Source organism: Acipenser ruthenus, chromosome 16, assembly GCF_902713425.1.
Source record: "Acipenser ruthenus chromosome 16, fAciRut3.2 maternal haplotype, whole genome shotgun sequence".
Taxonomy (NCBI): Eukaryota; Metazoa; Chordata; class Actinopteri; order Acipenseriformes; family Acipenseridae; genus Acipenser; species Acipenser ruthenus.
Window position 1 is genome coordinate 2056112 of NC_081204.1, and position 12138 is coordinate 2068249.

Consider the following 12138-nt stretch of genomic DNA (forward strand, 5'->3'; position numbering starts at 1 on the left):
CTTTGACTGTGCAGATGACTTCAGTTTCTTAGAAGTGATGGGAACAGGCAGGTCGGTAAATACCAGTAGATTCTCTGCAAAAAGCCAGATTGGTTGTAGGTGCATGTGTATATTGTAATGTTCACACATTATCCCAGCTCTTTAAGAAGTCGAATGCATGGGGCAGCAATAGGTAACAGGAAACAGGAGAGTTAGAGAGAAAAAGAATATGAGGAGAGAGGCGAGGTGTAGGAAAGGGGCTATCAGCTCTGACATGTAAGCTACATACAAATATGTAAATAAAGTTCAGCATCAGCGCCACGTTTGTGTTGTATTGTACAACAAAGAAGACAGAATATTACATACCTGACAAATCAGAGGCTGTATCTCACACACAGCTTTTACAGTGGCTACATTCCTTTCAGCTTCTTTGACATCTGTAATTGCACTGTGCTTCTGTAATTGCACTGAGCCCCTCCACTGCAGAGACGCTTGTGCATCTGTAATTGCACTGAGCCCCTCCACTGCAGAGACGCTTGTGCATCTGTAATTGCACTGAGCCCCTCCACTGCAGAGACGCTTGTGCATCTGTAATTGCACTGAGCCCCTCCACTGCAGAGACGCTTGTGCATCTGTAATTGCACTGAGCCCCTCCACTGCAGAGACGCTTGTGCATCTGTAATTGCACTGAGCCCCTCCACTGCAGAGACGCTTGTGCCTCTGTAATTGCACTGAGCAACAACACGCACCTTGGATGAAATAATTACCATCATAAAAACTGTAATTAATAATTTGGTGGAGAGCGTTCACTGTTTTTTTTTAATAAAGATATATATTTTTTTTTTTTGCTGAAATGCATCTGCAGTGGTTTTTTAAGTTTTATTGCAGCATTATTATTCTCCGCAGTCGCCCTCTCTCAAAGAGCTTCGTAATAACTCTGCTGTCTGACAGCGTTCCCTGAACACACTCCCATAGAGGCAGTGCTGTGAAATTCCGGTTGAAAATAAATGAAGATGTAAGACAGGGGGAATATTAATGGCTAGGGAAAGAGACATTATTTCTTTCCTGAGTCATATATTTTTCAATTAAAGTGCTAAAATCAAATGCATTCATGTATGTAATATATCCAGTCCTTATTATTAATATTATTTAGCTTCTATTTTTTCTACCCACTTAGAAATGCTCAATTCGAATGTCAGTGTGAGGGTTTGGCACAAACAATCAGGCAAAAGGCAGGAAATCAGGCAGCCTTTGAAATAGAGACGTTAATGAGAACTTTTATTTAACAAAACAACTGATTTTTAACAAATAATAACACTATGCAGTGAAACTTTTGACTGCTTTTTCACAGCAACAGACTGACACTTCTTCCTAAACCCAGCCTCTACAAGACTGAGCATACAGGCCAGGTGCAGCTTTTTAGACACACATGCATCAATTAAACCAAATTGATTGGACCAGCCCATCAAGGCCAAACGTTACTCCAGCCTTTGAAACAAGGCTCAAAATGAACCCTTTCCCAGGTCCAGTTAATATACACATATTTAACTAAAACACTGTTTAACATGCATACCAAAAATAAAGTAAAGAAATATGAAAACAAAGACAATACTGTTATTGATGTTGTTGGTGGAATAATTATGTACGGAAGTTCAAACAAGTACTGGTATAAAATAAGTTAACACAAAATAAATAAACACTGTTGGGTTATTTTTAGCACCTGACAGTCAGATCAGGACAATGGGGGACCATTGTTTCTGCTGTCAAGGAAAATAAATGCCTTTATTCACCCACCAAACCTACTATAGCAAAGGCTCTGCTTGGGGCGTTTTAATTGGGGAGGTGGAGGAGGAAGACTTTAATAACCTTTGGGGATAGGTGGAATATCTCTTTTGGTTAACCAATAGAATTCAGAGAAGTTTGCCCAGCATCGACCCTATTACGACATGCTCCAGGCTGTCATAGTACTAAAAAAATAAGCAGCTATATAACAGAGCTGTTGAGCTCTCTGCTGAATTCTTGTCAATGTACACTTTAGGATTTTGGCAGTAACTGATTTAAGAACAAGCACGTGCACGCATTAAATAAGACATCTTTTGTGAATCAGATACATGTGGCTCCATTTTTTGGATGCATTATGGAAGACTGCTGCCAGTCAAGCTGTTGCTTCTTGTGCAAATTACCCCAGTTCAATGCAACCTGCATAGTATAATAATATGTTTCTGTAATGACTTTTTAAAATTACTAAAAACAGCATCCAATTTAGCAAGCGATTATTTTGAGGCACAGTGGTAAATTAAAATGGCATCACCATAATCTAAAATGGATAACAGTAATTGCATGGCAATTTCATCTTTCCTTTTTTTTAAATGCATTCGCTATCCCAACATTAATGCTACCTTTGTTTACAAGGCCCTCAACATGTTTTCTGCATGGAAAGATATACTGTAGATCCGGAAGGAGAGTTTTGATGTCAGCTTCTTCCCTGTACAAAGATTGATACCCAATGTTGTATAAATTTAAAAATGAAAGCACATGTAACATAATATTTGCCATCATGTAGTCCTGAAACTACAAGACGTACATACAGCTAGCATTATGAAGTCTTGTTTTGATTACAGAAAAATGCTTGATGTTAGCATACATGTTTCCCAGTTGTTGTTTTGTCAAGAAATACCCATGCCTGTAATTCATCAAAACAGACATGATTAAAGCTTGGTGGATTGGGTCCATTATATTGCAGTTTATTAGGCAGTAGACATAAAACCACAGGCCCTTGACCCCTATTGAAAGATCACAGCTGGGTTCATATGAGGGCCGTGTTAAATGTCATTATCAGCACCCATTGTTAGCAGAATTAACTGAGAAGTAATGTGAACCTCTAATCGCTCTGCGGGCTATGGACTTTAACTGACAAGCACACCCAATCAAGTATCCAAACAAACCCCACGCTCCACTGGTCAAATGATCCTTAAATCTATCTTGAGCAGCATTATCAGGGCTGTCTGTCCTGAGCTAATTAAAGACATGCGTTGGAGCGGGGCTTTCAGACGCTACAGCTGTGTTAGCGCTGGCGCTGGGCTGTATGTAGTCAACAGGATCCTGTCATGGCATTGACAAGTCTGCTGGAACCAGCTGTCACCACGGCACTAACTAGCGATTGCATCCTGGTGGCAACTCAAAGATGGGCGTCTGAAATGAAGCAAGTCACTGCTGGAGTCATACAGGATATACAACATGTGCAGCGTGGGCCCTGTGAAGAGAAAAGCAATGGGAGATATTCAGCAGTGCACTCCAGCAGACCCAGCAGACAGCTCACAGGCTGGAGAAAGCAGAGACCGTACTGGAAGGCAAAGTAAAAGTCATTATGAAGTCTATGCAGGGGTGACAGGGATCAAACCTGCTGCCCTGTGATTGCTTAACTTATGCTTTAGCCAAAAGATTACTCAGCAGGTGAATGCAACACAATCGTACCTGACAAATCCTGTAAGTAACCAAGAAAAACTGTCTATGATGGTATTAGTTAACTGGTCCTTGCTCTGATTACTATAGAATATGTCTACTATATGTAAATGCTGCTTGGATGGGTTATTCAATTCTATACCTACCATTTACATGAAGTGCTTACAATATGAGATAACTTGAGATATCATGTACTGTTACTGACGGCTTCAATTGTCAAACAATAATGATCATTTCTTTTAATTGAAGAGATTATGCTAGTAGCTGAGTCACCCATCCACTCTTGGCATTACAATTCTATATTATATTAAAAAAGGAAATCAATTCATAACAGAGATTACTTTCCAGAGTTTTCACTCTGGCTAAGAAGCTCTGCGGAGATGGGGAAGCATATGCTTTATCACGCTTCTAATTCATTTCTTCGAATAAAAATTAAAATTTTTATTGTGCTGAAACAGGTACAAGACGTGACAAAAAAAAAAGAAAACTACAAAAAGTGCAAGGACATTTCATTAGAGGAGCAGAATTGTCCTTTTTATTAACTCAGTGATTAGAGAGGGAGCAGTGAATAAAGCTGAGTAAAAAGGACCCGTATTGGAGTCACTTAGCGGCAGGGATAAAAGGTTGCTTCATTTTCCACCCTCTGTGTCTCAGCCTGGAGCGCTCATTGTGCCCCGAGGTTGCCTTGTCTCTGCCGAGTCTGTCACGCTGAATAGAGTCCTGATTTATATCTCGTTGCAAATGTCATTTCCACTCATTTCTCTTTGATTTTGTTAAGAGCATTTGAAAGGATGGTGAATCACTTCTCCACTCCTCCCCTCCTCCAGACCCAACCAGTCAAAGTGGATTTGTATTTTTTGTTGCCATTTTCTGCCCACTGCTCTGCTTTAGTCCTGCTAAATCGGCAAAAACAAGACACATCCTTTCAAAAGAACACATTCATCAACAGAGATCAGCACGTTCATTCTTTTTATAGATTTTGTTTTACATAATAAATTACATCTAGAATAAATACAATTCATAACACAAAATTTCAGGAATTTAAATATGGCAATAAATACTTGGCGAGTATTTTTATAGAATCTTCAGAGTAAAAGTTTAAAATTGGCTTCTCCGCTCAATGGGAATAATATGCTGACCTGACACTTCTTCTCTTTAACAAGAACCCCAATTCCCAGAAGCCATTGCAACTTCTCCACCCTTTAGCTCTCCTTCTCAGTAACTGATCGTATCTCATCCTAAGACTTAAAGGTAAATCTAGGAAAAACTAGATTAACATTTTGGCCTTCTTCAGTGCATTCTGATTGAGTGTTTTGAAGTTATGGACGATTTGCCTATGACTCACAATTGTTCAATTTTTCCTGACTTATTGGTAAGAATTTACAATAAAAACTACACTTTCACAATCATGTGTGCATCTTTCATATTGGAAAACGTGAGACCTGCAAAGTGAAGGAAATACAGTAAGTAATAATAAGTAACATTCAGTGCAATTCTTTTGTTAGATCTATTTTCTTTTAGTTATGGATGACTCTCACTCTTGACCTCGATACCAATCTCTGCAGTATATAAAATAAGTTGCCAACCAGTCCCTTAAAAGTCCTGCTGAATGTATTCTAGCTGTTTCTGCTAACTGGTGCAGATGAAACAGAACAGGACTGGAAAAAAGCCCAAGACATGATTAATCATGCTTTAGCTTGGCTCTCCTGCCTCTGAGATCCCGACTTGACCGCCCCCTCTATGTGTTGCCCATGCAGATTTCACCAGGACCCCAGTGAAGGATGAGAGGGTTGGTTGACCGTGTGCAATTAGGAAGAGGAAACCTCCGGGGATCCAAGACCATTGAGCTGCCTCTCCTTCAGGCAAACTAGCTGACAAATGTGCATACAGATAGGACACACTATCTCAGGATCAATGGTATTGCTTGGTAACTGAGTATTGATTGCAGAGTCGCAGGCATTATGCTAAGGCACTTGGAATCCAATGCAGTTTTAACCATTTTGGAATTGGACAGGCTGTATCAAAGCAGAACTCACAGCACATTTTAAATATTGTCATGATACAAATGTTTTACCTTGGAGTAATCTTAGTTGAACCATTAGCAGACCAGGGTGGTAAATATATACTTATGCCTATAAATTATGCATGTCATACTGTTCTGTAGTTAAACACTTTGAAATGTCAGGTGATTCTTTCACATCACCGCGGAAAGGGCAGCTAATTAATATTATCCAAAAACCATGTAAGGAAATCACAGGCTTCCTGTTAATGTAATTAGGTCTGTCATTTTTTTTTTCTTTCTTCTGTGTAAAGAGTAAACGCTGTGAAAGCTGAAACGAGGAGGCAATGTGTGTTTGTGTGAATATTTACTTGATTGCATGAGCATGGACATGTTTGTGTGGTTCAGGCCTTATTTTAAAGGACACTTTGGCTCTTTTACCACAGTCCTTATAAAAGTTTACCACAGTATTTTTGTCCTGTATCTTGGCAGTTTTACCATGCATTTATACAAAGCAGTTTCACCTGGTTTGCCATGTTCATTAATATGCTTTAACATATCTTGCTATTCTTTACAATACTAACCTTTGGTTTACCATGCTTTCACTATGCTATGGGAAACTTTTATAAGGGATAACCAAGTCACCTCAGTTCAATCTCTACTGTTTATACTGTGTTAAGGGTGCTGACAAACCTAGCAAGCTTCTTACTGATTATGTGTGAGAGAGAGAGCGAGAGAGAGAGAGAGAGAGAGAGAGAGAGCGAGAGAGAGAGAGAGGAAGGTATAATTCATCTATCACCTGGTGTTGTGAGGCATATAAACTGTATGACTTTCTGATAAAACAAATTTACTGCAACAGTGGCTGCACAAAATCTATACTGCTAATGTCCTTAAAATAACAATTGTGACTAACATGCCACTGTGTAAATATATATTAAATCTTGCTAGAATGGTGGGCGATCTCGCCAGCAGGCTATTCTTCACTTTATTTAATTCGGCTTAAATAATGCATCTATACTGTGTGTTTGACATACTATAAACAAGCTTATCAAACCTTTTAACACCATCGTTTGAACATCATTATAGTCTGGTGTTAGCCGTTTATACAAAATCAAGCAGGGTAACTCAAGATAAATGTCTGCAGTTCATTAAGCTGTTTTAGCACTGCGTGTTTAGTTTAAGAGAACTGTTTAACATAAGAGAATGCTTACGAACACCTTGCACAAAATGTTCCTTTTTGCATCTATCGAGGAAATCAAATCCTGAAGAAAAAATGTGTCTGTAGTTTTGCATTCTTATTTGCTAATTATATTTTCACTGGAGTACTTCACTTAAATATTTTGATTTTCATGATGTGAGTGTTTGAAGAAAGTATTTCAGCTTCACTGCACCACAGTAATACAAACAGGGGAACACAGAACAGGGCTGCAGCAGTGGGACTCGTCTCCTTTAACATAAAGCTTTTTTCTGCTCAAAATAACAGTTAAATTGATTGGTGACTGAGGTTGGAGGGATCTTTCTTTCCACTGTAATTTCCTTCCCCCAGTGGAGAGACATTAAGGACATCTCTTTTTTGTTGTTTTCTTTTTCTTTGTATCTTTACAAAGGATAAGTAACTGCTACTGTACGCCATCAAACATCAATGATAGTTGGCAGCTGTATTTTGTAAGCTCAATGCCCCCCTCCCTGCTCGCCTGTGCACAGATTCTGAACATGTGCTGAATCAAAGTGTATTATTTTATCATGCACAATTATAAATACAGTAGAATCAGCTCAGCCTAAAAAAAAAAAAAAAAAACATTTTCCTACCCAAACATTTTGTTTAACTGTAACTATTACTGAGATGAAGACATTAGTCTACATTTATTTAGGTAACTAGAGTTTATGATTGAGGGGTGGTTTCACAGACACTGATTAGCACTATCTTTCCTATAGTTTCTTTTTGGTTTGCTTTTACTAATGGACCACAGGAGGTGTCAGGGTGGGTGTGGTGCTGTCTCTACAGTGCACCCAGACAAAGGACACAGGACCAAAGGAAACCCAGCTGTGAAGGGTGATGAATAAACACAGCAGAGTGAACTTAATAGAGACTGACAGGCCAATTAGAGGAGCTGACAATGAGACTCTAGGCTCACTTTGAGAGTCTAATAAAGCAGATTAAAGGAAGAGCAGACAGCTGATTTCCGAATGTCCTAAGCATTCTGGAGCAGATCTCCAGACTCTTTCCAGTCACGGATCACTGTGGGGTTAGGGGTTGGGGGTTGGGGGTTGGGGGTTGAGGTTGGGGTTTGGTGTTGGGGGTTGGGGGTTGAGGTTGGGGTTTGGTGTTGGGGGTTGGGAGTGGGGTTGGAGATGTAAGAATTTTGTAAGAAACGGTACAAATTTTCAAATCAATCTTCTGTGAAACACGAGATGTGGCTCCTCCATTATGTTCACAGTCATTGCCATGTAAACCAATGCCAAATTAGGGCCTTCTCTGAAAGAAACCGATAAGGGCCAGGCAGATTTTTTGCATACCATACCCAGCCATGCTCCATAGGGACGTGGTGTGCACATATTCACAATACTTGTGTATGCGTAAGTATGGGTCTTTGAAATACTGTACGCTTGCTGGAGTGAGATTGTAGTGCATGGCACCATGTGTTTATGCTTAGGAATGTACATGCGACAGGGTGCAATTAATGGTGGACCTGGAATGCTAATGAGTGCAAAGCAATGACAAGTGTTACTTACCACGCTTTGAGGTTTGTCATGCTCCCGTTCATTTCAGTGACCTGCTGAGGGCTCGCTGTGGCAGAAGTAATTTCCCTGGGCCAGATGTTTACCAACGATGAATGAGAGCAACAAATCTTTGCTGCCTATTGATCGCCCAGCAAGTGAGAGAATCGCATCATGCAAGACTGGGCTGCTCTCTCTGAAACGCCCTTGGAGCAAGGAGCCAAACAACCATCTCAATACAAGACCTGTCCTCCAACTAACAGCACTGTCAGGGTATGATGTGGGCCTACCCCATACCTATAGCACTGAACTCTCAATGTCCTAGTAGCTTGGGGAATCAGCAATGAGACTGAAGAGATACTGTACAGGCATTTGGGAAAGCATGGTACCATTGCTGAACATGAATGTTGTATAACATTGATTATGGTCCTGCAAAGGTCTATTTCTCTTTGTTATACTGATATATTGTTATTTAATCTTAATTATTTCATAATAATGTTATAACTGTAATCTGATACGTTGTGGTACAATATCATTTGATGAATGTTGAATTACTGTTTACCATACTGTTAGTTGTACTGTGTGTTGCATATCAATTTGAATTAAAAAAAAATACATATATCAAAATTCAATACTTATTACAGAGAATAAGAAGTAATTATCATATTAATAAAAATCCAACAGTCACTGTTCCTGAAAAAGTGGCTTTGTGTTCCCTTAGCTTAAGAGCTCCACAAAGCTGAGATTTTTTTTTTTATCTTTTAAGCTCATCGCATCTCACCGCTAGGGGACAGGACAGAACCATAACATCAGTGTATCACACAGCCACCCCCCCACCTCCCCATGCATTCTCAAAACAGTAACATTCCTCCTGTTCTTTAGTTATCTATCAGTTTAGAACCGCAGACCAGATCACTGGACTCCAGTTAAACTAATAATCCAAATCATTCTCTCTCAGCAGTTACGTAGTCTGTACTGAGCTCTGCCACTAGGAAAAAGCAGCAGTCTTTATGTTTCTCTGTTGAAACTGCTCTCATGTAAAGAACACTTTTATTTTCTTTCATTCCTGTTACTTAATCCATGTCAGAATTTCGTCCTCATGTGCCCAGGGGCAGTACAGCAATTTGGAGGCAGCAACTGAGTAATAATTTAATAGCTGGTAAATTATCTGCCTAAAAAAAAAAAAAAAAAAAAAAGCTACAGGCAGTATATTTATTTTCAGATAGTTATCTTCAGTCACAGAACATTAACCCCAGATTCGGAAAGGGAGAGCGAGACGCACAGAGAGTGAGACAATGGGAAAGAGAATAGCAGCAAAGCCCCAAGTGCTTTTTATTTGTTTGCCTTTTTATTTTATTGTTATTACCTTCCCTGGCTCTTTCTCTTTTATGACCAGCGAAAAATTATGGAACATGCCAATGTTTTATAAAGCTCCGTCTAGGGGAAAAAAAAAAACAACCAAAAAACAGAAAAACACAACAACAAAAATCTCTGCAATGGCATTTCCATCTCTGAGATGCAGCGGCTGCACAGTGCCAGTGCAAGATAGCAAACCTGCTTCTTGTCATTTCTGTCACGGCTTGACGACAGCAATCACTTTGTGCCTGTGTGTATTTGTCTGCATACATCTGTATATATCTGTGTGGATGACTCTGTGAAAGTGCTTTCGTTTTTACGGTGAGTTAAAGGCGTGCCAGCTGCAGCTAGCATGGCGTGTGTGTACGTGTGTGTGTGCCACTAGACTGAAGGTCTGAACTGTACACAAAGCTGCTGTGTGGACAGACTCAGGATGGCTTCAGTTCTTTCTGAGACTTTTATCATGGGAAGCTGGAACCAACATCATCACCATGACAACACGACTGCCTGGAAAACCATGTGACTCCTGACCAATGAAACGTAATGTGGGACCATTAGATGACATTCTAGAAAACTGCGGGAGGCTGTGACTTGTGTAACTTTTTTTGTCTCCAACTGTTCTGTAGTAAAGTATAGCATATTAGAATAGACTAGATTATTATGATCTTGTTTTGTAGAGAGCAGATGGTGCTGACAGAGTTGAAAGGTCACAGACTCATATCACTTTCTTGATGAGGAAATCAAAGACAGTTGACATTCCACAGCAGCACGTAGTCTAGCTGAACTGAAAAGCAATCAAAGGAAGCAATTGTGGAACCTTAATTAAACTCAATATTGGAGAAACAGGACGTTGCAGACATCAAGCAAACGTTAGAAAGAGGGAAGTTGTCATTTGAAGCTATTTATTCTTCAAGAGGTCTTAAATTAAATCCTCCTAGTAGGGGCAAAAAACATTGAAATGTCATTTCCATGCGTCTTAGAGATTACTCAATCAAAGCTTCTCACACACTCTGAATAAATGTCAGTTATTGCCTGATTCTGAACAAGGTCATTAGGGTTTGCACCTTGCAGTAACCCGTGTATGAAAACATGCCCCTGCGTAAACTACATTTATCACACGAGCCTTGAGAGCTACAGATACAGCTCCATACCGAAACACAATCTAAAATGTGTATCCAGCGGATTGATCGTTGGTCTTAGAGGGGTTCAGCCGATAAAAAAAGGAAAACAAAAGGGAGGCAATGTGTTCTGACCCGACCGCTCACCTCCATCTCGGAGGATTTGACTTTTGTCTGCGTCAGTCGGGATGCTGATTGGGTTCCGACCTTGGGACGCGCGTTGCTGAGAGACATTTTTCAGCTGATTACTTGCAAGTCAAGGAGGTCCTCCGCAGTGGACCAGCGTCTGTCTTCTCTTTTGGATGGGGGGGGGGGGGGGGGGGGTTGCCCCCCAGTTGCCTGTACAAGAGGTCAATGACAAAACACAAACAGATGACAGGTTTGACAATCTCTGCCTATCAAGGGAATATTGAGCATGAAGCATGGCTAGGGAGGGGAATCTGCAGGACCAGTAAGCATTTACAGCTACCTGACAATCAAATGTGAACACCGGAGACCACTCCCCGCTTCATTGCTTGCAGGCCTCAGTAAGTTATAGTAAGATACTGGTAGAATTCTCTGGGCTTATATGGAACATGCAGATATCATGGGCAGTCTGTGCACCACCTAGTATCATAAAGTGCATAGGCGCTAACTGGCCTTTGTAATTATATGTGCCACTTTCCCAGTAGTATTGGAACAGTATTGATACACAGGGTGTCTCAACATGTGTTGGTGGACAGTGTGCGCCACTGACCATAACTAAATAGAAATTCTATCTATAAGAAAGGTCCTCAGAAATGATGCATGCCACTTGCCCTTGGTATCTGTTTTTAAAGCAATGTTAAATTGGCTTTCTGTGTAGTTGTAATGCATGGCATTTAACCTCCGATTCTTCAGAAAGCTCCACTTTTCCCTCTCTGTCAAGTTGAAAAATGTAATTTGATTCTGATGCATGTAGCCCTCGGGGCATCAGTGACTCTGCTGTTTCTCTTCTTGTATAAACAAAAGGCATCTGCCAGTCACACAAAGCGCTTTGCAGTGTTGTTGGGTGTTTTGCTGTGTAAAAGGTCTCTAATGTAAAACCAAGGGCATTATTTAACTGGGAAATTTTTCATTTATTAACAATGAGCTAACCAGCACGTTAACATATGTTGCTCAATTTGTGTTCACAGTTAATATACATGAACCTATTTGTAAACTAATAAATCAGTTTGAATAAAATAATAGCTGATCTCACTTTCTAACATACTACAGTAACATCTTTAAGCATCTGGCATAGCATTCGATGCATAGAGGAAGCGGGGAAGCGGCGGAGAGTTCAAGGGAGCTCCAGCTCTCATCGATATGTATTTCACAGCCTATTACGTGGAGCAGCAGCAGCCTGTCACACACCGGCACACCACACACATGGCTTTGAAAGAATTCTTTTGGCACCAAATCACAAAGATGGGGCCGATGACATCTTTTATTTGTATGAAAAGATAAAAAAATGTGCCCCCTTCTGCGAGATAATCCAGTTTTACT